An 8,296-nucleotide genomic window follows, 5' to 3' on the forward strand; every position below is an offset into this window, starting at 1 on the left:
ATGCAGCCCAACACGTAGCCCCTCGCCTGCCCTATCCGTCACTGTGTCATTCCCATCACTTTCCTGAATTGCCCAGATTTTCACACATGAAAACCTTAGCGAGCATCGGCGAAATACAAAAATGTTCTGGTCGCCCATTGACTTCAATGGGGTTCGTTGTTCGAAACGAACCCTCGAGCATCACGGGAAGTTCGTTCCGAATAACGAACACCCGAACATTTTGGTGTTCGCTCATCTCTAGTGCTTAACTCACCATTTGTCCTAAAAGTACACAAGAAACTGAAGACAAAAAATAGGTGGGTAGAGCCAGACATGTGCCATCAGCCAGAAGGTGGAGTGCTAACAACTGAGCTACCACACTTGTCTGCTGCTCCAGAGGAGGAGAAGAAAAACAAGAATCATCACAAAGCGAACATAAAAACCCCAGCCAGATATTTCCTTTGGTCAGATTTGAACCTACAGCTCTAGCATTATAAAGCAGCAGCTGCCACCAACTGAGCCACCACACTTGACTGTTCTGCCCCATAGGACTAGGAAAGAACACTGCCTTGCAATGCTGGAGTTGTAGGTTTAAATCTGACCAAGGACATCCGAGCTCTTAAAATTTGTCTGAACCAATTGTGTAAAAAGTGGTCCTCCCAGGCAACAGATTCTGGAAATGATTCCAGATATGAAAGCTGCCTCAGAATACGTGTGATATGTCATTTGACATGTAACTGTCATCTAAGCAGCTTGCTCAATCTAACACCAGGTGAGTAACCTCGAATGGTACCATGACGTTGGAAAATAATTTGGGCTCATTGCCTTTTTCAGCCAGATCATCTATTCGGAGAACAATTGACTACGATCCTAAATTCTTGAATTAATAGAAGGATTTTTTTTCCTAGGTTCTTCAAGAAAAACCTTTCCCTTCTTAGAGAGATGACTTGTTCAATATACAGTAGAATGTGGCGTATCTTCTCCACCTGGTACACAGATTGTAATATTTCTCCTGCAGGAATTCCTTACAAGCAGGCCTAAATGTAAAACACTCTGAGTGCACTTCTCCGCTATAAATGCCTGCCTGGCATTCGAGTTCTCGAATAACCAACTAATTAAATGCTTATTCAAGTGTATTAGAATTTTAAGGCCAAATATGAGATCTCCCTGCCCTGTATGGGATATGACCTGAGGCAGATAACAGCTACACTGTTTAAACCTCTGTAGGACATCAATCTTAAATTTCTGACCTGGAAAGTCCTCTTATATGTAGCTTCTAGTCGTTGCCAAAAGACATGGGGAACTGCAAGCGCTCTCCTCCTGTGAGCCTTATGTTAAATTACTCTCAGACTGTGTTCGGTTAAGAATTATTCCATCCTTCTTACCAAAAGTACTGTCACATTACGATCTAAACCAGGAAATATACTTACTTTCTTTTGCTGTATCTAACTTAGGCCCCCTGCATACGGGCGGAAATTCCGCAGCGGGATATTCCGCAGAATTTCCGCCCGTGCACGCCTGCATAGGATTGCATTAGATAACGCAATCCTAGGCAGACGGCTGATAACACACACGGAAAACAAATCGCGGCATGTTCTATTTCTGTGCGGGCCTGATTCCGCACGCGGGAGCCCTCAGCGGAATCCATCTCTGTGCCCAGCCAGCATCTGCGTGTACCTATCATTTTTAAACCCTTGCTTTTCAAACGTCATCTAGCGATGATGTGGAATCTGCGACCTTTCCACAATGACAATTGCGAAACCGGCTGCAGGATTGGACGGCTTCCATTGACTTCAATGGAAGCCATCCACGTGGAATCCGCTTAAACATAGAACATGCTGTGATTTTTCCTCGCAATTGATTTCCGCTCGTGTGCAGGAATAAGTATTTTTCAATAGCATGCTATGCATGGTATTTGCTGTGGAATCCGGAGGCGGACGCCCGCTCCGGATTCCGCAATGTAAATCCGGATTGTGTGCAGCCAGTGTAATATTGTATTTTCCTTAGCTTATTAAAGTCAAATGGGCTTTTCTCAGCTGACACAGTGCTGCTCACTTACATGGGATTTAGGCTGCATTGAGACGAACGTATATCGGCTCGGTTTTCACGCCGAGCCGATATACGTTGTCCTCGTGTAGGGGGGAGGATGGAAGAGCCAGGAGCAGGAACTGAGCTCCCGCCCCCTCTCTGCCTCCTCTCCACCCCTCTGCACTATTTGCAATAGGGAGGGGTGGGGACAGGGCTAATTCTCGAAACTTAGCCCCACCCCCGGCCCGCCTCTCCCCATTGCAAATAGTGCAGAGGGGCGGAGAGGAGACAGAGAGGGGGCGGGAGCTCAGTTTCTGCTCCTGGCTCTTCCATCCCCCCCCCCCTCCTGCACACGAGGGCAACGTTTATCGGCTCAGCGTGAAAACCGAGCCGATATACGTTCGTCTGAATGCAGCCTTATTGTAGCGTGGACAATTTATTCAGATCTTTATTGGAAAGAAACAAAAGCAAGTAAATATTTGGACTTGGGATAAAACAAATCAGAACTTTCTTACGTAAGGTTCAGATCTGTAATATGTACAATGCTTGCATAAAATTAATACACAAATAATGCTGTTATTGGAATGATGAGCCGGATGCTCGGATAGCAATTGTTCAATATTTGGCTTCAAATTAGTGAGGTATAATCCCAAATCTCCACCTCCAGTGATTTGCAATCAATTTATTTTTTCATAAGAAGATTGGCAACCGCACTAAAATCCCTTTCCACAAGGCATGAAGATGGAAAAGCTATCAAAAACTTTTTTGCAATAGTCCATAATGCAGGATAAGCCACAGGTACGCGCGCGATGCGTTACTGCCGGTATGAAAACTTGTAAACACTTGCACATGAACATAGCACACCAGAAAGTAGATAGGTATAGTTCGCACAAAACTTCTTGTGCTCTGGCGATCACGTGAAAACAATGCGCGGTAGAACTTAATAGGTAAATTAGATGCTGCTCGGGTCTGTTTTCTCTATAGCCAGAGCCCAAGAAGATTTGCGCGAACTCTACATAAACAATTTTATGAAATATCAAAGAGGTAATTTCTATGTCTATTTATACGTATTATGTACACAATCTGTGTAAAGTGTATTGTGTCATTTATAGAATGCCATGATGACCTGCCTAAATGGAGTCCGCTCACATAGACCCCCATTTACATCTCGTGCACCCCCCCCCCCCCCAAAAAAAATTCTTGCTGACACACACCCTCAGCAAGTCTGCTGGGGGCCCATATAGACCACTTTGGGAACCACTGCTCTAGAGGTTCCAGTGTTAGAAGGCATCCAAAATGTGATTGTTCTCAGTAAGAGAAACAAAGTAATCTTGAAGTTATCATACCTTATAATAGAAAGAAGTGGTGTTACAGCAAGCTTTCAAACCTACTTAGGGTTCTTTATCAGGCTTATTAGGATAACTCTGAAGGTGTGTGCGTGCGTGCGTATATATGCATATATAATATAAATATATACACACACACATCTATAAAGAGGCACAGACATGGTGTAATTCATTTGCACTTAAAACAATAACAGAACAGGATGAGCAGAAAAAAAATACACTTAATTAGTCCACAGGTAAGGATGTGAAAGCTTTATGATCTCTAAATTGGTGTTAGGCTCCTTTTCCACCTAACAAGAACCTAAGGATTCTCGTTTGGCCTTTCTAGTGATGTTATTACCAGGTCTTTCACGCTCGGGCATCCTATTTAGACAGGCAAATCATTGTGGGGAATCATGAACTTCTAGTTCACTTATCATTTAGTGTTTCACATTCCTATGTGAAACACTGAACAATCAGTGTTTAAACATAATAAGAAGCCAACGAGCTGACAATGATATTTATGCCGGCTAAAACTCAACTACTTAATAATAGCTTATTAGCGCACAAATAAAGTCTTTAGCTGAATGCAGTTAATAGCTGGAGGGCTCTTATCTGCATTCAGCTCGTTTGCTCTCCACCAGGTGAAATAGCTGACACAATGCTATCAGCACTATCCGCAAAGAACTCTGCCTGCTGTCCTGATAAGATCGCACAATGATTTTTAGGCTGGTTTAAATTTAACGATCAACTGGCAGTGTACGAACAGTCCACGATGGCCGCGCGCTTAGACACAACGATTATCGCTCAAAAGATCGCTTTTGAGCAATCATCTCTCCACGTAAATGGGCCTTAACACCGATTTAGAGAGATTAAAACTTTCGCATGCTTATCAGTGGACTAATTACCGTAAGTATTTGCTCCTCTGCTCATCCTGTTCTGCTATTGTTTTAAGTGCAAATTAATTAAACCATATCTGTGTCATTTAAATGTGTGTGTATGTAAATATATATATATATATATATATATATATATATATATGTGTGTGTATATATGATTGTGGCAGTGTCTGCGTGAGGGGTGGGGTCGGCGAAGACATAGTGTCTCAGTCATAAAAGCCCATCCAAGTTTTATTTTTCTTGTTTTTTTCAGCCAAATGTAAGGAAAACCCAGTGGAAAACACAGCATGCGCTGGCGGCACACACACTTAAGTGTGGCAGACAAAAATAAAACACTTGCCCGTCAAGGTGCTTACTAAATATAGGATGCTTTCCTATCTAACATGGCCTAATGTCTCAATACACCATGGCATTGTCCTTCGTACCATACCCATCCAGGGTGTCAGTCTAGGGGGCGTCTTTCGCCGCCAGACTCCTGGTATTACCACAGCCTGGTCTACACCAGACCTTAAACTTTCAGCCTCCGCCCAGCTTCTCTCTCAGGAAGCTGATTACCCGTCGTTGCTCGTGTATTTTATTTTTAGACACAAAAAAATGTAAATATGCGTGTGTATATATATGTGTGTACTGATTTAATATATTAGTATATGAGGAGGAAGAGGTCATCTGTGTAATATATTACTGCATGAGGAGGAGGTTGTCTGTGTAATAGTATTTGAGGAGGAGGAAGTTGTCTGTGTAAGATATTATCTGAAGAGCGGGAGGTCTGTGTAATACTGGCGTAATTAAAAATCCAAAACTCACCGAGTTCCCCTGTAATTTTTTTTGCCAATAGCAACCAATCACAGCTCAGATTTCACTTGTTATACTGCTGAGGTAAAATGAAAGCAGCGCTGTGATTGGTTGCTATGGGCAACACAGATTTCCTTTTGGACAGCTTTCATAAGAGTGGGTGCTGGGCTCATTTCTGTGTGGTACACAGTGGCTCAATGCTGGTGGGAAGCTGTGTGGTAGTTGAAGCAGAGGAGGAGGTTGTCTGTGTAAGATATTATTATCTGAGGAGCAGGAGGTCTGTGTAATATTAAAGTATTTGAGGAGGAGGAGGAGGTCGTCTGTGTAATAGATTAGTGTATAATGAGGAGGTCGTCTGTATTAGATAAGACTATGAAATAAAAACCATCTGCTCAAGTGCAATTCCAGCATTCCCTTGTGTAGTGTCCCAGAACATCATCCTGGTCCCCTCCATAAATGTCATACATGTTTGTCTTATGTGGATGCACTCTGCAAAGTCTGTTTTATCATATCCAGTGTGTGTGTGTTGCACAGCTGCAGCGCTTGAGAGGTTAACTTTCATAAAATCATAGCATGTAAATGTACCAGTCTGTCATGTCATGTGGTGTGAGTGAAGATATAAATAGGAGTGATTGAGAACGGTAAAGTTCCATCTTGTCTGCTGAGAGTCTACAACACAGAGCCACATGGAAGCACTTTCAGCTTCCTTGTGGTGAAGATGGAAGAGGAGGAGAGACTTCCTGTAGCAAGTGGAGTGAGCCCCAAGTCTAAGAGCAAGCCCTCGTAAGTAATTCTGTAAGACGGACCCAGTGCAGAGGTACTAATCTAAGTCCTTGTTTTCCGTCCAAAGTCAGGATCCCCGCGTAGAAGTACTCTCCAAGTCACATCCACGTGTCTCTAGTGCGGGGTGCAAATCCTAACAAGTTAATAAGTACTATCAGAGTGTCTGTGGAGTGACCCTACCCCCTTCCTCCTCCGGAGTGCTCCCTGTCCAGGAGTGGTACCGTACAGATAACATGGACTGTAGGACCGGTTTCATCCTGTGTATCCTACCTGACCTCTGACCTCTCTTTTTACCTGCACTGTGAAGATTGTACCTGCGTTACCGTGTGAAATCTGTTTGTTCTACAATATTTTCAAGTAAAGTTCATTCTGGGCCCTAAGCGTTCCTGGGAACCTGAGGCACTAGAAATCTATGTCTGTAATTATTCTCCGCTGTGTAGCATACCGATGTGTAGGAACGGTGGTGTCACCCATGACAACTACTACCGCCATCATCCTGTTTATTGGCATTCCCTATCCTAGGGGTGTCAGCTTTGGCCTGCAGTCCTGCTCTGGCCTTGGCTACGTGTCATCTCTCTGGGAAAGGAGCCTGGTAAGTGCCACCATGACAAGCCAACAGTTAACCCTCCCAGCTCCCCACATTTGTCAAGTATCCAGGGTAACCCTCTGGGGTGCTGCACCCTCCTCCGCCCCAGGGGTAGGCGGCTGTCTTATCCCCCCCCCCCCCCCAATTTGTCTCCATGGGATGAGTTATATATGTACCAAGTCTGGTTGATATCGCTCCAGGTGTTCATGAGTTATGGTGGCACATACACATACATACATACATTCAGATAGCTTATATGTAGAACCCCTAAGTAGGTTCGAGAGCTTGCTGTAACATCATCTCTTTTTATTAGCTATTTAACAATATAATTTCTTCTAGATTACTTTGTTTCTCTTACTGGGAACAATCAGATTTTGCTCTACTGGCTAACATGGTACCAAACCTTGTGCTTTTTACCATAATGGATCCATGCTCACTCCACTAGAACCACAGTAGAATAAGAGTTCTTCAATTCATATGTCAAATGGCATGCTGGGCCTCAATATTAACTTTCCTGACGCACTACCATCTGGACATCCTTTCTTCTGAGTGCTCAGCTTTTGGTACAAGAATTTTCAGTAAGGCATTACAAAATTTCTGGCCCTCATCTTCGCTATTTAGCATTTGTGCTATCGAGAATGATGAGGAAAAATAAAATTTACTCACCTAAAATTTTTTTCTTAAATCCAAGGCAGCAAATGCCGGCCCTCTATATCTTTTCTTCAACATTTGCTTGTGTATTATTTCATCTGGACGGGTTGTGCGGTTTGTACAATTAACGTTTTGCTTCCTACTTTGTAGTATGTTCTGTTCAAGATTGTGTTGGAACCAAAGATGCTTTTGTGCTGCCTTTAACACACCTTAATTGTTCTTCTTCTTGAATTCATATTCCTCACTTGTTTTATGGTTGCAATTCTTTTTCCTGCTTCAAAATGGATTATCTGAAGAATATCCAAGACACACTAAAACTTTATCATAATCTTATTATTTGTTTGTGACACGTTTCTATTGAGGTACCACAGACGGCTGGCCTGTGACAGTGGCTCTGCTCTTTTTTCTACACCAATCATAAAGATTAGTAAGTAGTTAGCCTACTGTGATGTAGCTATCAAGGGGAAAATGTCACTAGTACACTGTAGCTGCGGCTCATGGACATTGTTTGTGAATACATAGTATGTGAGGCTGAAAGAAGACAATGTCCATTTTGTTTAGCCTGTTTCTATCCCCTTTGTTGATCCAGAGGAAGGCAAAAAAACCCTAATGAGGTAGAAGCCGATTTAGCCCATTTTTTTGGGGAAAAAAAATCCTTCCCAACACCATAGTGGCAGTCAGAATAATCCCTGGATCAACATTTGCAAAATTCCTACTTGACTACAAGACCCGAATCAACAACCCCGCTGTTTATTTAATGTCTATATCTTGTAATATCGTAGTGTTCTAAAAAAACATCTAGTCCCCTCTTAAACTCCTCAATTGATTTTGCCATCACTACGTCCTCAGGCAGAGAGTTCCACAGTCTCACTGCTCTTACAGTAAAGAACCCTCTTCTATGTTGGTGATGAAACCTGCTTTCTTCCAGACGTAGTGTTACCGTCACAGTCCTGGGTGTAAACAGATCATGGGAGAGATCCTTGTATTGTCCCCTCATGTATTTATACATAGTTATTTTGATTGCCTCTCTGGGTATTCCAGTCCCCCCATTCCGTTTATTAATTTAGTTGCTCTTCTATGGACCCCCTCAAGTGCAGCAATGTCTTTCCTGAGCACCGGTATCCAGAACTGTACACAGTATTCCATGTAAGGCCTGACAAGTGCCTTATATAGTGGAAGAATAATGTTCTCATCCCTCACCCCTATACCTCTTTTAATTTTTTTGCCTTTTCAGCAGCTGACTGGCATTGATT

The sequence above is a fragment of the Eleutherodactylus coqui genome, chromosome 1 (assembly GCF_035609145.1).
Source record: "Eleutherodactylus coqui strain aEleCoq1 chromosome 1, aEleCoq1.hap1, whole genome shotgun sequence".
Taxonomy (NCBI): domain Eukaryota; kingdom Metazoa; phylum Chordata; class Amphibia; order Anura; family Eleutherodactylidae; genus Eleutherodactylus; species Eleutherodactylus coqui.